Genomic DNA, 22949 nt, shown 5'->3' on the forward strand with positions numbered 1-22949 from the left:
AAAAAAGTATTTCAACACCGTGGCATACAAAGACATGGCTGAGGTCTACAATGAAGGAGGATCGACTTAATGACTAAGTCGAACACTCACCCTTGTATTGATTGTCCTATTGACAATGTAATTAACCAATTTTTCAGAAAGAATGGCGCACAGAATTCTTCATTTAAGGAAAAGGACCACAATCGTAACTTTTTTATATCGTAAGATGGCATTGTCTTGTATGTATGTATAATCAGTTTAAATAAAACTTTCTTAAACTTTCAATATGGCTTCATTATTTTTTATTATACTAAGAGTAAAGGTAGCTCAAGATATCTTTAGCGCCCCCTCCTTGAGGTTGTTCTGTATCCGCCACTGAGTCACACTCGAAGTGCCTGGTTGCTTCCAGGCCCTGTGTAGAATTCGTGAGCTCTGAATAAAAGTTCAGCAACCTGCAGTCTTCTATGGTTGTTGTCCCCTGCGCAGAAAACAGCGCATAGGTCGTGAATCTGTTATCTTGAGGCTATAATAAACTGTTAGCAAGAAACTGGTGCACTCACTCCGTCTTCAGGCCACGAGTGTCCTACCGGGACCATCTGACCGCCGTGTCATCCTCGGAGGAGGATGCAGATAGGAGGGACGTGGGGTCAGCACACCGCTCTCCGGGTCGTTATGATGGTATTCTTGACCGAAGCCGCTACTATTCGGTCAAGTAGCTCCTCAATTGGCATCACGAGGCTGAGTGCACCCTGAAAAATGGCAACAGCGCATGGCGGCACGGATGGTCACCCATCCAAGGGCCGACCACGCCCGACAGCGCTTAACTTCGGTGATCTGACGGGAACTGGTGTATCCACTGCGGCAAGGCCGTTGCCCAAGAAACTGGTGCGATATAAATAATTAAATTTTGACTTGATTTGTTTAAACGGGATGCCACTCGAATTTTATTGACATAATACGAGAAACTGCACAATTACAGTCCACTTTATGAATCACAAATAATGTACATTCTTTACACATTCACAGAGAATAAACAGAATAATGAACTGCCTGTTTCCGTAATTACTATCAAACTACTTCTCAATTACCTGTCCAAAAACCTATACCGACTGCGGTAGACAACATGTCTGTCCTCCGGGGCTGCCGATCGAGCTCTTATATTTACGAACCAGAGATTGCTAATTAAGTCTTGACTGATACCGACCGCGGCAGACATGTCTGTCCTCCGAGACTGCCGACTGAGCTCCTACAAACCAGAGATTGCTAATTAAGTCCTAACTGATACCAACCGCAGCACACAACGTGACTGCCCTCCGAGACTGCCAATAGAGCTCTGATATGACAGCCGAACGACCTCGCCCGCTATGCAAGTCAGGCGCGATCCGAAGATTTCCGAAGTGCTTCCTCTGCCTATTCGATAGCAATTGTTTGTTACTCTGTTGCTGATTGTCGTTTTTGAAATAACTGAATGACAGCCTGCTATTGAGATATCTACATCTACATCTACATCCATACTCCGCAAGCCACCTGACCGTGTGTGGCGGGGGGTACTTTGAGTACCTCTATCTGTTTTCCCTTCTATTCCAGTCTCGTATTCTTCGTGGAAAGAAAGATTGTCGGTATGCCTCTGTGTGGGCTCTAATCTATCTGATTTTATCCTCATGGTCTCTTCGCGAGAGAATGAGCAATATACTGCTTGACTTCTCGGTGAAGGTACGATCTTGAAACTTCAACAAAAGCCCGTACCGAGCTACTGAGCGTCTCTCCTGCAAAGTCTTCCACTGGAGTTTATCTATCATCTCCGTAACGCTTTCGCGATTACTAAATGATCCTGTAACGAAGCATGCTGCTCTCCGTTGGATCTTCTCTATCTCTTCTATCAACCCTATCTGGTACGGATCCCACACTGGTGAGCAATATTCAAGCAGTGGGAGAACAAGTGTACTGTAACCTACTTCCTTTGTCTTCTGATTGCATTTCCTCAGGATTCTTCCAAAGAATCTCAGTCTGGCATCTGCTTTACCGACGATCAACTTTATATGATCATTCCATTTTAAATCACTCCTAATGCCTACTCCCAGATAATTTATGGAATTAACTGCTTCCAGTTGCTGACCTGCTATACTGTAGCTAAATGATAATGGATATACCGAGCAGTTCTAGGCGCTTCAGTCTGGAACCGCGCGACCGCTACGGTCGCATGTTCGAATCCTGCCTCGGGCATGGATGTGTGTGATGTCCTTAGTCTAGTTAGGTTTAAGTATTTCTAAGTCTAGGGGACTGATGACCGCAGATGTTAAGTCCCATAGTGCTTGGAGCCATTTGAACCAATTGAATAACAGAAGTTTATTATTTTGGCGTGCTACTTCCGAGCACAGCAGCCAATCACGGAGAGGGACCACAGTTTAGGCGGTCTTTCTCACGATACATGTAACGAATAAACCACAGTCACCGGTATATCACGCCATATTATGTCATCTTCCCACTGCTGCCTTCTTAACTGCTCTAAGAAGAGCTTCTTGTAGCTGAATATGATGGATGTAAAACCAGAAATATTACAGAGGTGCCTATAGCGTTCCTTTTCAACGGTTCAAAAGCTTTGCTCCCTGTAAAGTCACCCCCAGATTCGGCGATGCTTTAGACAGCAAGGTGTTGACATATGCGACGAAAATTTGACATTCATTCGACTGAGTGGCGCCTCGTGGCTGCCCTAGCCAATCCCTTCGACACCCTTTAGATGGGGCTGCCAGCCCTCAGATTCACAGCAGCTGCGATATACCTCTCGGATGAGTGGATGTCGAAATCTCTGACAGTACATTTTTAAAGTGCTCAAAAATGGTGTCAGGTTGAAGTCGAGGGTGTTGCCGAGCTGGGGGAGGGGAAGGGCGGGTCTTAGAGGGGTCCTCTGCCGATTTATTCATGCACCTGTTAGTGTTACACCCCTCCGTGATCACGTCCCAGGACAAGGCGAAACAGGAGGGCTGAAAAAGCATAAATAAACACACTTTGCTGCTTTGAGTCACGTCCAAATTTCGTCGAATTGCTTTGGATGGTTCCTAGTGGTTCCGTCCTGTAAACCAGAGCAAAAACTGCGGTCGCACTACACTCCAAAGGGGTCAGATCAGATTCAGTGTGGTTTTTGCCGCACAATGTCCTTACAGTAGGGTAAATGGTCTGGTGAGGGGGCGGTCTCAACAGTTTCGGACGTTGTCAAGCAACATTGCGCTGTTGCTCATCGCAGAGCGAACAATCGTTTTCAGCTGCGAAATGTGTGGGTATCAATACCGCAACGAAAGGGGTGGTTAAAAAAAAAAAAAATGGTTCAAATGGCTCTGAGCACTATGGGACTTAACATCTGAGGTCATCAGTCCTCTAGACGTAGAACTACTGAAACCTAACTAACCTAAGGACAACACACACATCCATGCCCGAGGCAGGATTCGAACCAGCGACCGTAGCAGCAGCGCGGTTCCGGACTGAAGCGCCTAGAACCGCTAGGCCACAGCGGCCGGCGGGGTGGTTTCATTGACGCCTTTTATGCCACCTCTTGAACAGATTTTCAGGTCGATTGTCAGCGGAAGTGTGTCTGAAATCTTTTCCGAGGCCACCCATAAGAAAATCACGTGATTGCTACACTGGGTGTCGCAGTTCTGACCTCCAACGCAGAGGCGTCAAAAGAAGGGGTGAGGTGTACGTAAGAGGGGGTGTAACACGTCCACAGTGGCATTGTGCAGAACTGTGATGAAATTCGGTGCCATAGTGACATCACTAACCCATCACATGGTTTTCTAAGCTGTGTATTTTTTTTTTTTTTTTTTGTGCATATGTCGGCAGCTTACTGTTTGAAGTGTCGCCGCGCCCTAGGTTGATGTCGCAGGGCGACACGCTTTTTTACCGTTACAGAGGAGGTCGTAGGCACCTTTGAGCCAGATTTCTAACTTATGCTTTGCAATGGGAGACGATTACGGGGTTTTGAAAAGTGACAACTTTTTTCTCTGTACACTGTAGTTATGTTAGATATCGCCACACTACACGCTACAATCCGGGGACCTCTAGCGGCAAAGAGCTGCAAATATGCAGACATGAAAAATAAAGATGTAGAATATTAATAACGTTTATTTTATTTAAAAATCTGTAAGAAATTTCATATAAAAAATTCGGAGACATTACTTTTCAGCACGCTCGCGTATAAAAGTTGCAGAGTTTAGATGTTTAAGTTCTATAAAATGTGACTTCGTGTTCAGGTTCTTATCAATATAACACAGCGAGATGGCGCAGTAGTTAGAACACTGGACTCGTATTCGGTAGGATGAAGTTTCAAATCCCCCATGCAGTCATGCAGATTTGGGTTTTCCTTCAGTTTCCTAAATCGATCCAGGCACTTGCCGGAATGATGTCTTTGAAATGGCACGGCCGATTTCCTTCCCCACCCTTGAAAAAATCTGAGCTTATGTTCCATCTGTGTAATGATCTTACTATCTTCCATCTTATTTATCAGTATAATCTCCTAAGAATTTAGAATATTCTGTTTCATTTATTGATTTACCCGCACACATTTTTGAGGGAATACAACGCACACAATGCAGCTACAACGGCTGTCTAGGCCAGTTCCTATCATAAAGAAAGAGATCCAAATAAAATGTCATAATTTCAACCACAGATTCGGATTACCTACAAAATTCGAGCTTACTGATAATAAACACAGAGCCGGCCGCTGTGGTCGAGCGGTTCTAGGCGCTTCAGTCTGGAACCGCGCGACCGCTACGGTCGCAGGTTCGAATCCTGCCTCGGGCAAGGATGTGAGTGATGTCCTTAGGTTAGTTAGATTTAAGTAGTTCTAAGTTCTAGGGGACTGATGACCTCAGATATTAAGTCCCATAGTGCTCAGAGCCATTTGACCCATTTGAATAAACACAGACCGATCGGATCTTTAATTGAAGTCATGAAACTTAATGAATCAGTTTTTTGCAGTTATATTTTCCCAGCCAACGAGTACCATTGATGGTTCGCCTACGTGTACGAATATCGAAGGAGGGGGCAAAGCAGTTTCCTCACTCTGCATTTGTTTAATGTAGGAAATCCTCAAGATAGTAAGTTGATGACACACGATGGTGGTGGCGTAGCAGTATCTCCATCGTTCAGGGAATTGGCAGCGACTAAGCTGCCTGCCAAGGCGAGCCTGCACCAATGGTTCGTTTCTTCACCCTGCCAAGTAGGCTGAGGGGAACCATTTGTTAATCGTCGACGCGGGTGCTGTTCAAGTTTACAAATAGAACGGAGAGCCTTTATTCAGCTCATTCGGTTGCTAATTTTGAATGATTGTATATTGCAGACACAGTAGTAGGAGTACAGTAGTTACACCATTTTGGTATCGAACGCTGCCTTTCACCACCCTGGGTGCGGCCCTGTGTTAAGACGGTCCGGTTTGGGCACCACGTTTCTCGTTAGGAAACGCGCAGCAATTGCGGTGATCGCTTTTGTGCGATCACGCTGTTTTTCAACACGAGAATCCGGTATCGCGACTCCACTGATCGTAATGTGGTAAGTTCTGTCGTTCCGCCACTACTTCTTCGCTCGTAATATGCAACTCATGGCAAGCAACTCTCATTATCTTGATTCATTTCAGTTTAATATTCCTCTGTCTTTCTAAGGGTTGTGTAGCACTTCCTTCTTTTAAAATTCCTCGTTGTTTAACGGCATTTTCAGCATCCAAACTGTGCTATGTGTAGTGGGTCCTTTACATTTATACCTCACTGCCTAACTAATTAATTAATTAGGATGAGATACAAGTATTGTTCCTGGCATGACACGTTACTGCATCGAACATACTAACAGTGCGAGTTGTTCCTCACGAATTGTTGCATGTGGAGGGATATGTTGCCCAACTCGTAGAGAGAAGGCACTGCTCACTTGCAAATACCCTCATTCACCATTAAAAGGTTGGATCCGAACAGGCATACAATCAACTGTGAATTAGTAAGTAATGGTAAGTGGGAAAGTCTCAACTCCACTTTGAACCGAGCGAAGTGGCGCAGTGATTAGCACATTGGACTCACATTCGGGAGGCCGACGGTTCAAACCCACATCCGGCCATCCTTATTTAGGTCCCTAAGTCGCTTCAGGCAAATGCCGGGATGGTTTCTTGGAAAGGACAAGTCCAACTTCCTTCCCCCCCCCCCCCCCCCTTCCCCAGCCTTCCCTAACCAGATGGGACCGATGACCTCGCTGTTTGGCCACCTCCCCCAAATCAACCACCCAACTATCTACTTCAATGAACGTTTCCTAATAAAAAGAATGCTACATTGTTTGTACTAACAAATTTCCACACGACCTTAACTGACTATACGAGATCGCACACACGTGAGATCGCACATAAAGGTTTTCCGGGGCCTGATGATGCTTTCAATTATGATGAGCAATATGAAATATGCACTCGCAATTAGTAAATGTTGTTTGCCAGAATATTAGCGGAAGACTGCCTGTCTGTGTACTGCCTGAAACTTCGTTTTAAACTGCCTTGTGTAGCTGCTTCCGAGTTTTGCGCCTGCCTGCACAGGGCGCGTTCCTGGTTGGCGGGTTTAGTCGGCCAGTGATTGACAACAATATGCAAAACTATAATTAAAAAGTGAGCTTGATTTCGAAATTTCTGAAATCATGGCAAGGAATTGTGGAAAATGCCGTGAGTCTGATTGGAGACGTACATAAACATTTAAACAGTTAATATTAATAACCGAAATTACGCGTTTATGCTCCAGTACGATATGATTCTAATTCGCAGCTCGGTTCTCATTCTTCATGACCATCTGTCGTTCTGGATCCATTCTCGTTTAGATTTTCGTTGTGTTTGCTGTGGTTTGTTTTGGTATCATTCCTTGTCCTACAACAAGCCATCCAGTGTTGTGGATGCTTTCCATATATATATATATATGTATGTATAAATTTAATGCATTTACTGCCCATCATTGTTCTGTAGCTTTCCCACTGTCTCTTTTCTTTAAAATCAACTGACAAATTAGGCAATGAAACAGTACCAAATGAAGAAGCCCTCACGGTCTCGGTACAACAGATTAACAGATGAGTACTAGTATCTGTCTGAGAGGTTTCATGCATATCATTCATCAACTATAGACCAGTCGCCACAGTGTAGTCAGGCTTTGCTCAGTAATGAATTGCGTGTATTGTGCATTATCTAAATTCAGTGACAGTACATTTTCGGAGAACCAGTTACCTAATTTTCAAGAAAATATTATTTACATTTTCAGGTGTTAAACTTGTATTAATTAATAAACTCACGCCAGTGAAAATTTTATTAATAATCACGATGATGGTATAAGCTGCTCGACTCCAAGGTAAGTACTGTCGCTGTCGTGTTTCTGGGATCCGGAACTACTGCTGTAGCTGACAGAAATAACGGTGTACTCGATTTGTTCCTCCAGCAATCCTTCACGGAACCTGTTTCTTCGACTGCCTTCTCGGTATGGCTCACAACTCGAGACTAGTTCTCCGAGATAACGTTTGTATTACGTTCTTCGTCATCATTACCACTATACTGAACATTTTTCTTGCCACAAAACTTTTCCTCTGGATCCATGTGAGTTCAAAAGGATTGAACTGAGCGCGATACGAATCGAGGAAACTTGATTATGCTATGTCCTTTTTTGCTACATGGTAGCGTGTTTTTTGTGCAGCTTTATAATTTCCATTAATCCCGCCTCACTCGTACCAGGTTTAATTAATTTTCTCCGCTGGAATGTTCCTCTGTATCCAGAGAGAAATGTCGGCTTTCTTCCACAGTATCGTCGGAGCTTTGGCTAGCACAATGGTCCCCAAGCATTTTCACCCAAGGGCCATACTGAGTCTTCCACTAAGGCCCAAGGGCCACGACCTAGCTCAGTGTGTCTTAAGTTTTCATGAGGCCTGATATCCCACTATTGTTCGGAACCCCTCGAAACAATTCAAAATATTTCGTGACCCTTACCACTGCTGCCAGTCTTAAAGAGCTGACACTGCGTAGCACCGCAGTAGTCATTACGTAGTGAACTGCTTATTGCCTGACCTTGAACTGTGGCCTTAATTTCATTTCATACGCAGTGCTACAAATAAAGACCACTAGTGAAAGTCGTAATGTGCTTTCACGAAAACTTGTTACTTCTGCGCGTCATTAACATCACAGCAAGTGGCCAAGACGTAGCACGAGCTGCGTATGGTATCAGTACAGCGGGATTTCTTCCCACCACAACATTCCTCGCCATACGGCGGCAATAGCGAAAACCCTTTCGTTCCCAATAAAGGATGGACAGTCTAATGTGCGTCATACCAACATAATTATTGTAGTGTTAGACCGCCTCCGTAGCGTAGCGGTAGCGTTTCCGCTTATCACTCCGGGGGCCCGGGGACTGGACGTTTGTCCTTCATCATTTTCATCGTCATTGACCCGCAAGTCGCCGAAGTGGCGTCAATTAAAAAGGACTTGCAATACGGCGGCCGAATTCCCCCGCATGGGGCCTCCCGGCTCATTTCATTTCATTTTCATTGTATGCTTGAATTACGCGCAGATTTTCGTTTCAGGACTGGACGGTGATTGAGATATCTGTAGCACAGGGAGCGGGGATGGACTCCACTCCGCAATTTCTGTTAGCAATTACGGGCAAGTGGCCAAATAATTTCATTACTGCGGTGATAACCGATGCGCGTGCTTCGCTTTACGTACTGTTGCGACTACTTCCGACAATGCTAAATATGTAGCAGTGAGGTCTTCCCGAGAGCAGAGAAGTTAAATGCTGTGGTAGCGGCAACTTGTGCAACATGAGAAGCAAACTGTAGTGGGACTAGTGTGTTTTGTTTCTACAGTTCCGTAGTGAAGAAACAGTGACTATTTAATTTAATTAAAATTGGCTTAAAGACGAATCAAATGCAGTTCTTTACTCAGAACTCTTGCTCATAACACCATTAATTGGCATCATTTTGACTTGCAGTTACATCCCTTTTGTGTGGATTTGTTTAATTATGGGAAAGAAACGGATAGTGTGTGCCTACATTTTAAAGAGTGATGGACACATCAGTATTTCGTGAATGAGTCATGTAATAAGGCCAACGAGTATAATCTACAAAGAAACGATACCAATTCTCAGAGAATACAATATAAAACAAACCGTTTGAAATATGTGTGTCTTTGAAAAGAGGTTTTAAATCTCAGTAAATATCGTTTAAGACAGTAAATGTAAAACAAGAAGCAGCAACTCTTGCTAATTTCCACGTGGCTCACTCAATAGCAAAACATGAAAAATCATTTACGGACTCCAAATTAATAAAGGCAAGAGTCAGCAAACACTGTGGCTCGAAGAGTAAATGTTATTGCTGAGAACGTATTAAGTCAATTTTCTGAGAAAACTCAACACTTAAAAAGTAGTTCTCTTTAGCTCTGTATGAGTCAACAGATGTTACATCCAGTGCACAGGCGTTAATTTTTATCCGAGGGATAAACAAAAATAATGAAGTGTATGAAGAGCTTCTTGGTGTTCGTAGCTTTCACAAGAAAGAAATTTTTAAAGGAGTGTAAAATGATGTTCAGAAAAACAAATTTCTATGGGGAAACTTATGGGGTATCACAATTGATTGTGATAAAAATAAGTGTGGAAAAAATAAAGATGATGTAGCTCTCGTGTCAAAGGCGGAAGGAAATGATGGTGGACCAAAACCATTAATATTGTACATTGCATCATTCATCAATAGTTTTTGTGCTTAAAATGCTTGGATATGTCAGAAGTTCTAAAGCTTTCATGCCAGCTGTTAATTATATAAGATCACATGCTCTCAACCATCGTCAGTCCCGCGAATTTATTGAAGAAATTGTAGAAACTGATCTACGATAATGTACAGCACTAGCTGGCGTAGCTGTGGAAAAATTACGATCTGATATTTAGAGCTTCGAACAGGAATCGAAATTTTCTTGCACGAAAGGAATAGTCCTCTGGCGGAGATACAAAATAAAGAGTGCTTATGGAAATCACCATTTTATACAGATTAAACTAAACATGTCAATGACCTTAATCTAAAATTGCAAGGAAAAAACCAGCAACTGCATGATTGGTACAATCACATTAAATCCTCAATTAAAAAATTGTTTTGCTTCAGTCTCAACTCAACAAAAAATGTTTCAATACACGCCAAACGTTCAGTCAGCAACCAGAGACTTCATTACATCTAGATTTCGGAACTGAAAGTTTGAGTTCTTTAAAAATAAATTTTGAGTCTTGTTTTACAGATTTTGGTGCAATTGCAAACGATATCAACATTTTTCAAAATCTTTTTAACGCCGATATAGAAACTCTTGCTCCAGAACTTCAATTGGAAATGGCTGATTTGCAATGTAGCGAGTATCGTAATATATATTTTCATTCATTGTGATAAATATTTTGCCGGCCGAAGTGGCCGTGCGGTTAAAGGCGCTGCAGTCTGGAACCGCAAGACCGCTACGGTCGCAGGTTCGAATCCTGCCTCGGGCATGGATGTTTGTGATGTCCTTAGGTTAGTTAGGTTTAACTAGTTCTAAGTTCTAGGGGACTAATGACCTCAGCAGTTGAGTCCCATAGTGCTCAGAGCCATTTGAACCATTTGATAAATATTTTCATTCATCATTGGAATTTTGTAAGAGTCTTCCACTGACACCGTTTGACCAGTTGCATAATTTTGCTCGTGATTTTGTTTCCATTTTCGGCACTTCTCTCTGCGAAAAAAACATTCTTCACAATAAAATACACGAAAGTATTTGCAGATCTCAACTAACTGATGAGCATTTGAGGTCACTGCTGATAATTTCCACTAGCAAACTTGATCCACAACTCTAAACAATTGTAAGTGGGAAGTTACAGTTACATATATATCATTAATCATCATTACAATGCTTAATTTCATTACAAGAAATGCCTATGTGTGTCACTTACGGCAGATTTTGAGGAAATCTCATATAATTAATTACAGCTACAATATTCAGTTACATAATATTTGACAGTTACTGTGTATCTTCATAAAATAAAAAGAACTGATTATTGCATGTTCGGTTGATGATCGTGATTCATTCCTGTACCTTACTCGTAACTAACCTCGCTAAGCGAAACACTTTTTTCCTTAGGAATCCATGTAGAATGGGTCAATGCGTTCCAATCCCAAAAAAGTAGGTACACAAACAGATTTATAATAGAATACTGGATTTTTTATGTAGGATATAACACATTTTATTATAGAAGCAAAGTGTCTGGATATATTTGTTTATGCCTGCGCTCCAAACTTAGTCGAAAAATAGACATAACATTATCGTTATTGAAAATCGTAGCGTTCATAGCTACTGCCTTGTGGGGATCTCTAATGAATTCGTGTTAGCTAACGACGACAAATTAGAATTGGAATTAATGAACAGATATTGCTAGGTAAAGACTTACCGTGTGCCGGTGAAGAAAAAGGTCTTGTAACATCGTTTGCAGATAATTTGCAACATCGTCGCGAAAGCCCGAGCAGTCGTACAGGAGAAAACAATTGCCGCGCGAGGAGCGTTGGACGAGCAGTATGGCTGACTGAATACAACATTGTCGGAGTATCTACTTTAGAGGGCGGTAGTTTATCGGAGAACGCGTGACTTATGTAATGTTTATTTATAGTGACCAGAGAGATCGATCCGGGCCTGAAAGCGGTTCTTGAAATGGTTGTAAAAGACTGAAAAAATAACACTCAACAATCTTTATGCGAAGCATTGTTCATTAAGAGAGTAAGTTCCTTACAGTTTCTTCTATTCGTTGAACGAATCACTCGTTAGTATCGGAGGTGCTCGATTAGCAGGGTTCGGCTGCAATAACAATAAAATAAAAAATACGGCGGACCGGATAGCATGCATGACTCACACAGTAACGCGGGCCGGGTTGATGGTGTTCACGGGCCGGTGTTGGCCCGCTGGCCACAGTTTGGAGACCCCTGGTCTCGAACAAGGCAGTGCACCATTATTGCCACTGAATTCGGGGGAATATTTTGTAGTAGCAATCGGTAAACTGTTCTGTGAAAACGGTAGCTTTCATTTCCTCGTGATAGTCATCTTGTCTTCCGGAAGTGCAATAGGCAGGTTGGGATGAATCCACGAACCGAGCCACCGTGACGGACGATCATCCTGCACCCACCCCACTTTCCTTCCACGTCGGTGGCTTGGTTGTTCCTTCTGTTGCGTTGCCCGTCAAGCCTTACGAGCCCCTCCGCTGGTTTTATTGGCCGCAATTGGCGTGGGCGATGCACGGCCTAATTTATTGGCCTGACTCGTAGTCATCAAATAGGACGGTAGTGCACCGTCACTTCAAAGCCCCCATGTACGGTACACAATTGATCCGTAAAGATCAAAAATACACAGGGAAGTCAGTGAATAATATATACATGATGCCCCGAAAAAACACCGACAAACCTTAGGAAAAGATTGTTTACACCAAAACAAGAAAAAAATACTGAACAAGGGCTCTAAAGCGCATGTGTTAAGAGGTATGAGCACGTGTTCATCTTCGATACTGTGAAACACATCCATTTACTGAAGGCTCTTTGCTTTTCATATTTTGGGAGGAGGTAGTATGGACCAAAAGAAGAAAAAAATTACTAGTAAATGTGGGTTCTAAAATGCGTCGCTTAAGAGCTGTGAGCATTCGTTCAATTGAAGAGAAGGGTTTCACACTAGCGAAGATGAACAAGTGCTCATAGCTCTTAAAGCATGCATTTTAGACGAGATGTCTACTGGACATTTTTTTCTTGTTTTGTCAATACTTCTTTCTCCCAAATTATGGAAAGCAAGGACCCTGCAGCAGAAGATATCTGCTTCACAGTATGGAAGGTGAAAAAGTGGTCATACCTCATAAGGTATGCATTTTAGAGCCCATGATTATAAGACATATCTTCCTTTTTTTGGTATACCATGTATAAGTAGGTAAAAATGACTGGATAAATCCAATATGATTAATTATGTTGATGAAACTAGAGGCCCATACTTTAAATCAAATAAATGTTTACTAGATAATGTTCACACAAGTGTGAATTGTGGACTCACATAAATTTTTGAAGCCGAAGGAAAAACAATTAAATAATGATGTTAATTATTAGTTAAATTTTTAGCATTCCACAGTACGGGCAGAGCACTGAATAAAGGAGCGTATGTGACCAAAATTCATTTAACTGGGCAATAATTGACGACGATCAACAGCAAACATTCAAAGAATGAAAGCGCTGTTTACCACAATTCCTTTCGATGTAAAATTGAAGTTTGTTATCTTGAATACACACAAATCAACTGCAGCAATAATTACAATTCACAGCTATCTTATATCCCACAAACAGGGTTAAAGTTCGTATAGTCGCTCAAAATCAGTCACTGAAAACGCAGTCTATTGGCATTTAAAATGTTTAACTTGTGATCTCAAAAAATATTCACGGTCCAACAAAAAGTTAAAGTGACATAAATACGTAGGCTTCCTCGGCTAGTGACATGATGAATAAAATTCTTCTGGTTGTTGGCTCTACAATATAACAGGATAGACGGAAGGGGGAGGGTAGGAAAGAAGCTGCTAGTCGGCTAGCCGGCTTGTCAGTGATTGGCGACAGTCTGCAAATCAGCGCTTGGCTTTTGGGTCGGCACGTTTTATTCCTGCTGTGCGTGGAAATGCACTGGCAGTTTTCCTTATAGCTGTTTGTTTATGCTGCCCGGTGAGACTTCTGCCCCAACGGCCGTTCGCGGCCGGTTGGACTGGGATAGCTGGCAGCCACAACTCCGGTAGGGGTCAGTGCCGCTGATTGTCATGCGAGGGAGCCGGTTTCCATTCTCGGTACTGATTGTGATTTTTCCTTGATTAGAGGTGAAGAACGGGATGCACTCAGTCTCGTAATGCCAACTGATTACCAAGGGTGACGGCCGAGAGAGTGGGATGCTGACCATACGTCTCTCCTTACCGCATCCAGATTACGCCATTGACTAAGCATGGCACAGAGAGTTCAAAATGGTTCAAATGGTTCTGGGCACTATGGGACTTAACTGGTGAGGCCATCAGTCCCCTAGAACTTAGAACTACTTAAATCTAATTAACCTAAGGACATCACACACACCCATGCCCGAGGTAGGATTCGAACCTGCGACCGTAGCAGACTGTAGCGCCTAGAACCTCTCGGCAACTCCGGCCGGCCACAGAGAGTGGTATACTGACCATATGTCTCTCCGTACCGCATCTCGATTACGCCATTGGCTAAGCATGAAACAGATGTCGGTTAAGCCCGATTGGCCCATCAACAAAAAATTAGAGTAGACGACGTGAGACACTCGACAGACCCACCGACAACGACCGACCAGCGCACAAAGATCGTCTGCCTTTTTGCTTATCTTTTGTTTTTAGTTTTACAAGTAGACCTGATTTTTGAAATAAGACACCTATTCCACAATATTAAGCAAGTTTAATGCACAGTTACTAAAATATTAATGACAGAAAATTAGCATTTTGGTGCGCCACCTATCATATTGATAGACTACAATTCTGGCGGTCTTCCCCACGAAATGGTACCTCACACCACTGATTACGTCATTTGCATATGGTGGAGAAAAATCGGAACACCAGGCAAGAGTTGTGCGACGTAAATAAAAATTGGTTGGCATTTACATCTGAAACATGATGTATATTCAAATCTCGCGACAGTCGTATAAGAGTGGCACTAGTAATGCCAATGTGGGAATGCATTTGCTTTAAACACGGCCGTGAGCGTTAGTTACCTTTGAGACTGGACGTTTCTTCTGCGATATTGCAGAAAGACTTGGCAGGAATGTAACCACTGTACATGGTTGTTGGCAGCCGTGCTCGCGAGAATCTACTGTCGCAAGAAGACCGGGTTCCCGAAGGCCACGTGGCACCACTGAGAGGAAAGACCATCGTGTTCGGCGTGTGGCTCGGGCGCATCGTACTGTATCTCCAGCAGCAATTTGAGCGGCACTTGGCACTACAGTGACAAAGCGAACTGTTATAAACTGGCTGCTTCAAGGACAGCTCCGAGACCGACGCCCTGTAGTGTGCACTTCACTGGCTCCACACCACCGCCGTTTCCTACTAAAGTGCGTCAAGCGAGAGCTCGTTGGAGGGCAGAGTGGAGGTTTGTTGTGTTTTCTGATGAAATCTGGTTCTGTCTCGGTGCCAGTGATGGCCGTGTGTTGATTAGGAGGCCAGATGAGGGCCTGCAACCATTCTATCTGCGGGCTTGACACCCAGGACTTATACCTGGTTTTCTGGTATGGAGTGCGATTTCGTATGACAGCAGGAGCACTTTCGTGGTTATCCAACGCAGTTTAACTGCAAAACGTGTGTCAGTCTGGTAATGGAAATGAGCGTTTGGCGTCCGTCGGCACACGGACCGTGCATCCGAACGTTGAGCCTTGAGCGTGCCGAGTTTCTGACGTCATAGCGTGGAATAGCACGTTCGGGCGTCTTTCCGAACGTACAGAACAATATCTGGAATGTCAGATATTCTTAGCGTGCGTGTGCGTCTGAGCGATGACCAATGAGATGGCACAACGCCACCTCCGCAACACGCGCTGCGTCTCTCTTCAGTACAGAGTTGTGAGGCGCCATATTGGCATTCATTTGAAGCCTATATGTATATATGCCGATTCTGAGCGCCAGCAAATTGAGAATCACTGGAAAACCAGTTGTCAGTTGTGTGAAAATAATTAGAAACATCGTATTCGTGGCAAAAGAATTCTTGTAACTTGCGTGTTACGAGAGTAGGCTATTTGAAGGCAGCGACGCACTAAAGATCTACCCAAAACGCATTGTTTTTTTTCTCCTGCTGTACAATTTGCTGTCGCCGCTTGTTCTTTTACATGTTGGGCTTAAATACAGTATGTTTCTTTATGCAACTTTAGTTTTTGTTCTCTTGTCTTCAGATCTATGGTTCCATGTACTTTGGCCTATCCAAGTACTGTCAAATATTCTTCGTTTATTTATTTTCACCTGTGATTTGCAGATGTTTGTTCTGCTGCGTTACTTGGGATCATTTAATTGTTGCTTATGTGTTTTGGTCGTATCCAGTGTATTGTGTTTTCATCTTAGCTTTTAGCTCTTTTGAAAGCGAAGAAGATTAAAGTGACACATTTAGTCCAGAATGATCGAAGTGGAAGAAGTAACAGCTTGAAGGAAAAATGAAATAATGCTGTCCCCTAACGCAGGCACCTGGTAATCGTCAATTACGCCACCTGGCAAAGCAAAGAACGCAATTGCCTCCTGAAGTATTTTATTTATAATACTTTTTGATGTCCAACAATTGATTGACATTTCACCTAATAATTGTTGTGGCGGGACTTCCGTGGTAGAATGAAGTACTCCATTCACAACCTTCTCAAATTCATCTACATAACCTACCCCAACGTGATGCTTCTTAGAACTGAACTGATAGCTTCGTTCCATATAGACAAATGCAGTGTACCTTTGCCCTTTTCTTGCTAGTAGCCTCTGACAGAACAAGTCTATGTTTATTGATACCTTCACGTCGTTGAACTTCAGTACAGAGGCTTCTAGTACCTTACTCCTATCCGTTGTTGTTTTTTGTTTATTTGCAATGTGCTCCATTACAACTTTTTTTAATACTACATGTATTGCGTCTGTGTGAGTATGGAGTGTAGAATAATGTTTGTGCTGTATGATGACGATAGAAAGGAGAGAATGAAAGCTGGTGCCAGCATATAAACCACTCCTCGCACTAGCACCAAGTGGGCAGCCAAGCTTGACGTCCCCATCCAGTGGGCTGATCACCATCAAAAGGGCCACATGCCCTCGCTTCATGAGACACTGCAGAGAGGTTCGCTATTTAAATCAGGACACTGGCACAAAGTCTGGTGACAAGGGACTCTATGCCGCTACCTCTCCTCCTATTGCCGGCCCAACACTGGCAGTGAACATTTTTTCCACCATCAGGATTCGAATAAGCTTGCCCTCAAGCGTGCGTTAGAGCCCTCGGTCACGCAGACGTGTTACCCGTTTGTGGTATAATGACTTTTTCACCATCAAACCATATCGTTCACAAATGCTTCACGTGTCTCTCTGTTTTGTGTGCTCCTAGACCAGTTTTGATTCAAGAATGCTTGTACGAAGTCATTATACAGGGTGGTCCATTGATAGTGAACGGGCCAAATATCTCAAGAAATAAGCATCAAACGAAAAAACTACAAAGAACGAAACTCGTCTAGCTTGAAGGGGGAAACCAGATGGCGCTATAGTTGGCCCGCTAGATGGCACTCACATAGGCCAAACGGATATCAACTGCGTTTTTTAAAATAGGAACCCCCATTTTTATTACATATTCGTTTAGTACGTACAGAAATATGAATGTTTTGGTTGGTCCACTTTTTTCGCTTTGTGACAGATGGCGCTGTAATAGTCACAAACGTATAAGTACGTGGTATCACATAACATTCCACCAGTGCGGACGGTATTTGCTTCGTGATACATTACCCGTGTTAAAATGGACCGTTTACCAATTGCGGAAAAGGTCGATATCGTGTTGATGTATAGCACACGCCCAACGGGCGTGTGCTATGTATGCTTCTCGATATACTGGGCGACATCATCCAAGTGTCCGGACCGTACGCCGAATAGTTACGTTATTTAAGGAAACAGGAAGTGTTCAGCCAAATGTGAAACGTCAACCACGACCGGCAACAAATGATGATGCCCAAGTACGTGTTTTAGCTGCTGCCGCGGCTAATCCGCACATCAGTAGCAGACAAATCGCGCGAGAATCGGGAATCACAAAAATGTCGGTGTTGAGAATGCTACATCAACATCGATTGCACCCGTACCATATTTATACGCACCAGGAATTGCATTGCGACGACTATGAATGTCGTGTACAGCTCTGCTACTGGGCACAAGAGAAATTACGGGACGATGGCAGATTTTTTGCACGCGTTCTATTGAGCGAGGAAACGTCATTCACTAACAGCGGTAACGTAAACCCGCGTAATATTCACTATTGAGCAACGGAAAATCCACGGTGGCTGCGACAAGTGGAACATCAGCGACCTTGGCGGGTTAATGTATGGTGCGGCATTATGGGAGGAAGGATAATTGGCCCCCATTTTATCGATGGCAATCTTAATGGAGCAATGTACGCCGATTTCCTACGTAATGCTCTACCGATGCTACTACAAGATGTTTCACTACATGACAGAATGGCGATGTACTTCCAACACGATGGATGTCCGGCTCGCATGCGGTTGAAGCGATATTGAATAGCGTATTTCATGACAGGTGGATTGGTCGTCGAAGCACCATATCATGGACCGCACGTTCACCGGATCTGACGTTCCCGGATTTATCACTGTGGGGAAAGTTGAAGGATATTTGCTATCGTGATCCACCGACAACGCCTGGCACCATGCGGCAGCGCATTGTCAATGCATGTGCGAACATTACGGAAGGCGAACGACTCGCGGTTGAAAGGAATGTCGTTACACAAATTGCCAAACGCATTGAGGTTGACGGACATCATTTTGAGCATCTTTTGCATTGTTGTTGTTATTGTGGTCTTCAGTCCTGAGACTGGCTTGATGCAGCTCTCCATGCTACTCTATCCTGTGCAAGCTTCTTCATCTCCCGGTACCTATTGCAGCCTACATCCTTCTGAATCTGCTTAGTGTATTCATCTCTTGGTCACCCTCTACGATTTTTACCCTCCACGCTGCCCTCCAGTACCAAATTGGTGATTCCTTGATGCCTCAGAACATGTCCTACCAACCGATCCCTTCTTCTAGTCAAGTTGTGGCACAAACTCCTCTTCTCCCCAATTCCATTCAATACCTCCTCATTAGTTACGTAATCTACCCATCTAATCTTCAGCATTCTTCTGTAGCACCACATTTCGAAAGCTTCTATTCTCTTCTTGTCCAAACTATTTATCGTCCATGTTTCACTTCCATACATGGCTACACTCCATACGAATACTTTCAGAAACGACTTCCTGACACTTAAATCTATACTCGATGTTAACAAATTTCTCTTCTTCATAAACGCTTTCCTTGTCATTGCCAGTCTACATTTTATATCCTCTCTACTTCGACCATCATCAGTTATTTTGCTCCCCATCTCATTTCCTAATCTAATTCCTTCAGCATCACCCGATTTAATTCGACTACATTCCATTATCCTCGTTTTGCTTTTGTTGATGTTCATCTTATACCCTCCTTTCAAGACACTGTCCATTCCGTTCAACTGCTCTTCCAAGTCCTTTGCTGTCTCTGACAATTCTCCATGGATTTTGATACCTACTCCGAACTTTTCTTTTGTTTCCTTTACTTCTTGATCAATATACAGATTGAACAACATTGGGGAGAGGCTACAACCCTGTCTCACTCCCTTCCCAACCACTGCTTCCCTTTCATGCCCCTCGACTCTTATAACTGCCATCTGGTTTCTGTACAAATTGTAAATAGCCTTTCGGTCCCTGTATTTTACCCCTGCCACCTTCAGAATTTGAAAGAGAGTATTCCAGTCAACATTGTCAAAAGCTATCTCTAAGTCTACAAATGCTAAAAACGTAGGTTTGTCTTTCCTTAATCTTTCTTCTAAGATAAGTCGTAGGGTCAGTATTGCCTCACGTGTTCCAACATTTCTACGGAATCCAAACTGATCTTCCCCGAGGTCAGCTTCTACCAGTTTTTTCCATTCGTTTGTAAAGAATTCTCGTTAGTATTTTGCAGGTGTGACTTATTAAACTGATAGTTCGCTAATTTTCACATCTGTCAACACCTGCTTTCTTTGGGATTGGAATTACTATATTCTTCTTGAAGTCAGAGGGTATTTCGCCTGTCTCATACATCTTGCTCACCAGATGGTAGAGTTTTGTTGGGCCTGGCTCTCCCAAGGCTGTGAGTAGTTCTAATGGAATGTTGTCTACTCCCGGGGCCTTGTTTCGACTTAGGTCTTTCAGTGCTCTGTCAAACTCTTCACGAAGTATCTTATCTCCCATATCATCTTCATCTACCTCCTCTTCCATTTCCATAATATTGTCCTCAAGAACATCGCCCCTGTATAGACCCTCTATATACTCCTTCCACCTTTCTGCTTTTCCTTCTTTGCTTGGAACTGGGCTTCCATCTGAGCTCTTGATATTCATGCAAGTGGTTCTCTTTTCTCCAAAGGTCTCTTTAGTTTTCCTGTAGGCAGTATCTATCTTACCCCTAGTGAGATAAGCCTCTACATCCTTACATTTGTCCTCTAGCCATCCCTGCTTAGCCATTTTGCACTTCCTGTCGATCTCATTTTTGAGACGTTTGTATTCCTTTTTGCCTGCTTCACTTACTGCATTTTTGCATCTTCTCCTTTCATCAATTAAATTCAGTATCTCTTCTGTTACCCAAGAGTTTCTACTAGTCTTCGTCTTTTTACCTACTTGATCCTCTGCTGCCTTCACTATTTCATTCCTCAAAGCTACCCATTCTTCTTCTACTGTATTTCTTTCCCCCATTCCTGTCAATTTTTCCCTTATGCTCTTCCTGAAGCTGTGCAACCTCTGGTTCTTTCAGTTTAACCAGGTCCCATCTCCTTAAATTCCCACCTTTTTGCAGTTTCTTCAGTTTTAATCTACAGCTCATAACCAATAGATTGTGGTCAGAGTCCACATCTGCCTCTGGAAATGTCTTACAATTTAAAACCTGGTGCCTAAATTTCTGTCTTACCATTACATAAACTATCTGAAACCTTTTAGTATCTCCAGGGTTCTTCCATGTATACAACCTTCTTTCATGATTCTTGAACCAAGTGTTAGCTATGATTAAGTTATGCTCTGTGCAAAATTCTACCAGGTGGTTTCCTCTTTCATTTCTCTCCCCCAATCCATATTCACCTACTACGTTTCCTTCTCTTCCTTTTCCTACTTTCGAATTCCAGTCACCCACGACTATTAAATTTTCGTCTCTCTTCACTACCTGAATAATTTCTTTTATCTCATCATACATTTCATCAATTTCTTCATCATCTGCAGAGCTAGTTGGCATATAAACTTGTAATACTGTAGTAGGTGTGGAATTGGTGTCTATCTTGGCCACAATAATGCGTTCACTATGCTGTTTGTAGTAGCTTACCCGCACTCCTATTTTTTTTATTCATTATTAAACCTACTCCTGCATTACCCCTATTTGATTTTGTATTTATAACCCTGTATTCACCTGACCAAAAGTGTTGTTCCTCCTGCCACCGAACTTCACAAATTACCACTATATCTACTTTAACCTATCCATTTCCCTTTTTAAATTTTCTAACCCACCTGCCCGATTAAGGGATCTGACATTCCACGCTCCGATCCGTAGAACGCCAGTTTTCTCTCTCATGATAACGACGTCCTCTTGAGTAGTCCCCGCCCGGAGATCCGAATGGGGGACTATTTTACCTCCGGAATATTTTACCCAAGAGGACGCCATCATCATTTAATCATACAGTAAAGCTGCATGCCCTTGGGAAAAATTGTGGCTGTAGTTTCCCCTTGCTTTCAGCCGTTCGCAGTACCACAACAGCAAGGCCGTTTTGGTTAGTGTTACAAGGCCACATCAGTCAATCATCCAGATTGTTGCCCTTGCAACTACTGAAAATGCTGCTGGCCCTCTTCAGGAACCACACGTTTGTCTGGCCTCTCAACAGATACCCCTGCGTTGTGGTTGCACCTACGGTACAGCTATCTGTATCGTTGAGGCACGCAAGCCTCCCCACCAACGGCAAGGTCCATGGTTCAGGGGGGGGGGGGAGGGGGGGGGTATTTACAGGTAATCACGCTGCACGCTGTAACAGCATGCGTTCTCAGAAATGATAAGTTCACAAAGGTACATGTATCACATTGGAACAACCGAGATAAAATGTTCAAACGTACCTTCGTTCTGTATTTTAATTTAAAAATCGTGCCTGTTACCAACTGTTCGTCTAAAATTGTGAGCCATATATTTGTGACTATTACAAAGCGAAAAAAGCGGTCCAACTAAAACATTCGTATTTCTTTACGTACTACACGAATATGTAATAAAAATGGAGGTTCCTATTTAAAAAAACGCATTTGATATCCGTTTGACCTATGGCAGCGCCATCTAGCGGGCCAACCATAGCGCCATCTGATTTCCCCCTTCAAGCTAGACAAGTTTCGTTCTTTGTAGTTTTTCCGTTTGACGCTTATTTCGTGAGATACTTGGCCCAGTCACGATCAATGCACCACCCTGTATATTTTGCATGTGTTAAGGACTCCTGTACCCCATGATATTACATCTCCTTCAAATTTGCTAGCCACCCACGTAATTGTCTGTTGGTGTGGCCTTGTTCAGGAGTAATGCCCTCACACTGTTGAATGAACGCAACTGGGTGTAAGTTCCCTTCAACAGAGAAATCCTTGAATTTGAATGCATTAATATAACATACTGAATCATTGACACGAACATGACCTTCCTTCCTTTCTTGTTCGTGCCCTGTCTCTGATCTTTGTTTACTTTCAGCTTCTCTTTTATGTTATTGTTTAGTTACTTAGTTTATTTCAGGAAACTTTTCTACTTTCTGTTCAATTTATCTCAATTTACTTTGCACCGCACTTATGTTGTCTTTACTAGAGGATTTTACATTTAAAACCTTCTGGCTAAGTACATCCTGATTAGTTTTAACATTAACCGATTCGCTCAGCTGTTGTTCATGTGTATTATTACATGCTTTATCAATTTTAATTTGCTCATCTTTCATTTAACAAATATCATTACTTCTTTGTTCTGTAACAGTATTCTGAGCCTGCATAGTACTACTTGTCCTTTTGATCCCAGTGTCAACATTTTGGTTGATTTCGGTATTACTTTAATCTAATTCCTTATTCCATTCTTTAGTTTCTCAACCTACCCCCTTGATTTGTTTCAAAAATATTTAAAACTCGGTCGTTATATCTTCCCCTCACTGATTTCC

At 42.9% G+C, this 22949-nt stretch overlaps 1 protein-coding gene and 1 pseudogene across 1 annotated transcript in view; one reads left to right on the top strand and one right to left on the bottom strand.

Annotated features, from left to right (window-relative positions):
- Window positions 1-22949, top strand: part of LOC124612957 (probable cytochrome P450 301a1, mitochondrial) — a 284020-nt gene that overhangs the window by 55852 nt on the left and 205219 nt on the right. The gene's annotated exons all lie outside the window — the stretch shown is intronic.
- LOC124614450 lies at window positions 737-854 on the bottom strand (annotated as a pseudogene).

This window comes from Schistocerca americana, chromosome 4 (assembly GCF_021461395.2).
Source record: "Schistocerca americana isolate TAMUIC-IGC-003095 chromosome 4, iqSchAmer2.1, whole genome shotgun sequence".
Taxonomy (NCBI): domain Eukaryota; kingdom Metazoa; phylum Arthropoda; class Insecta; order Orthoptera; family Acrididae; genus Schistocerca; species Schistocerca americana.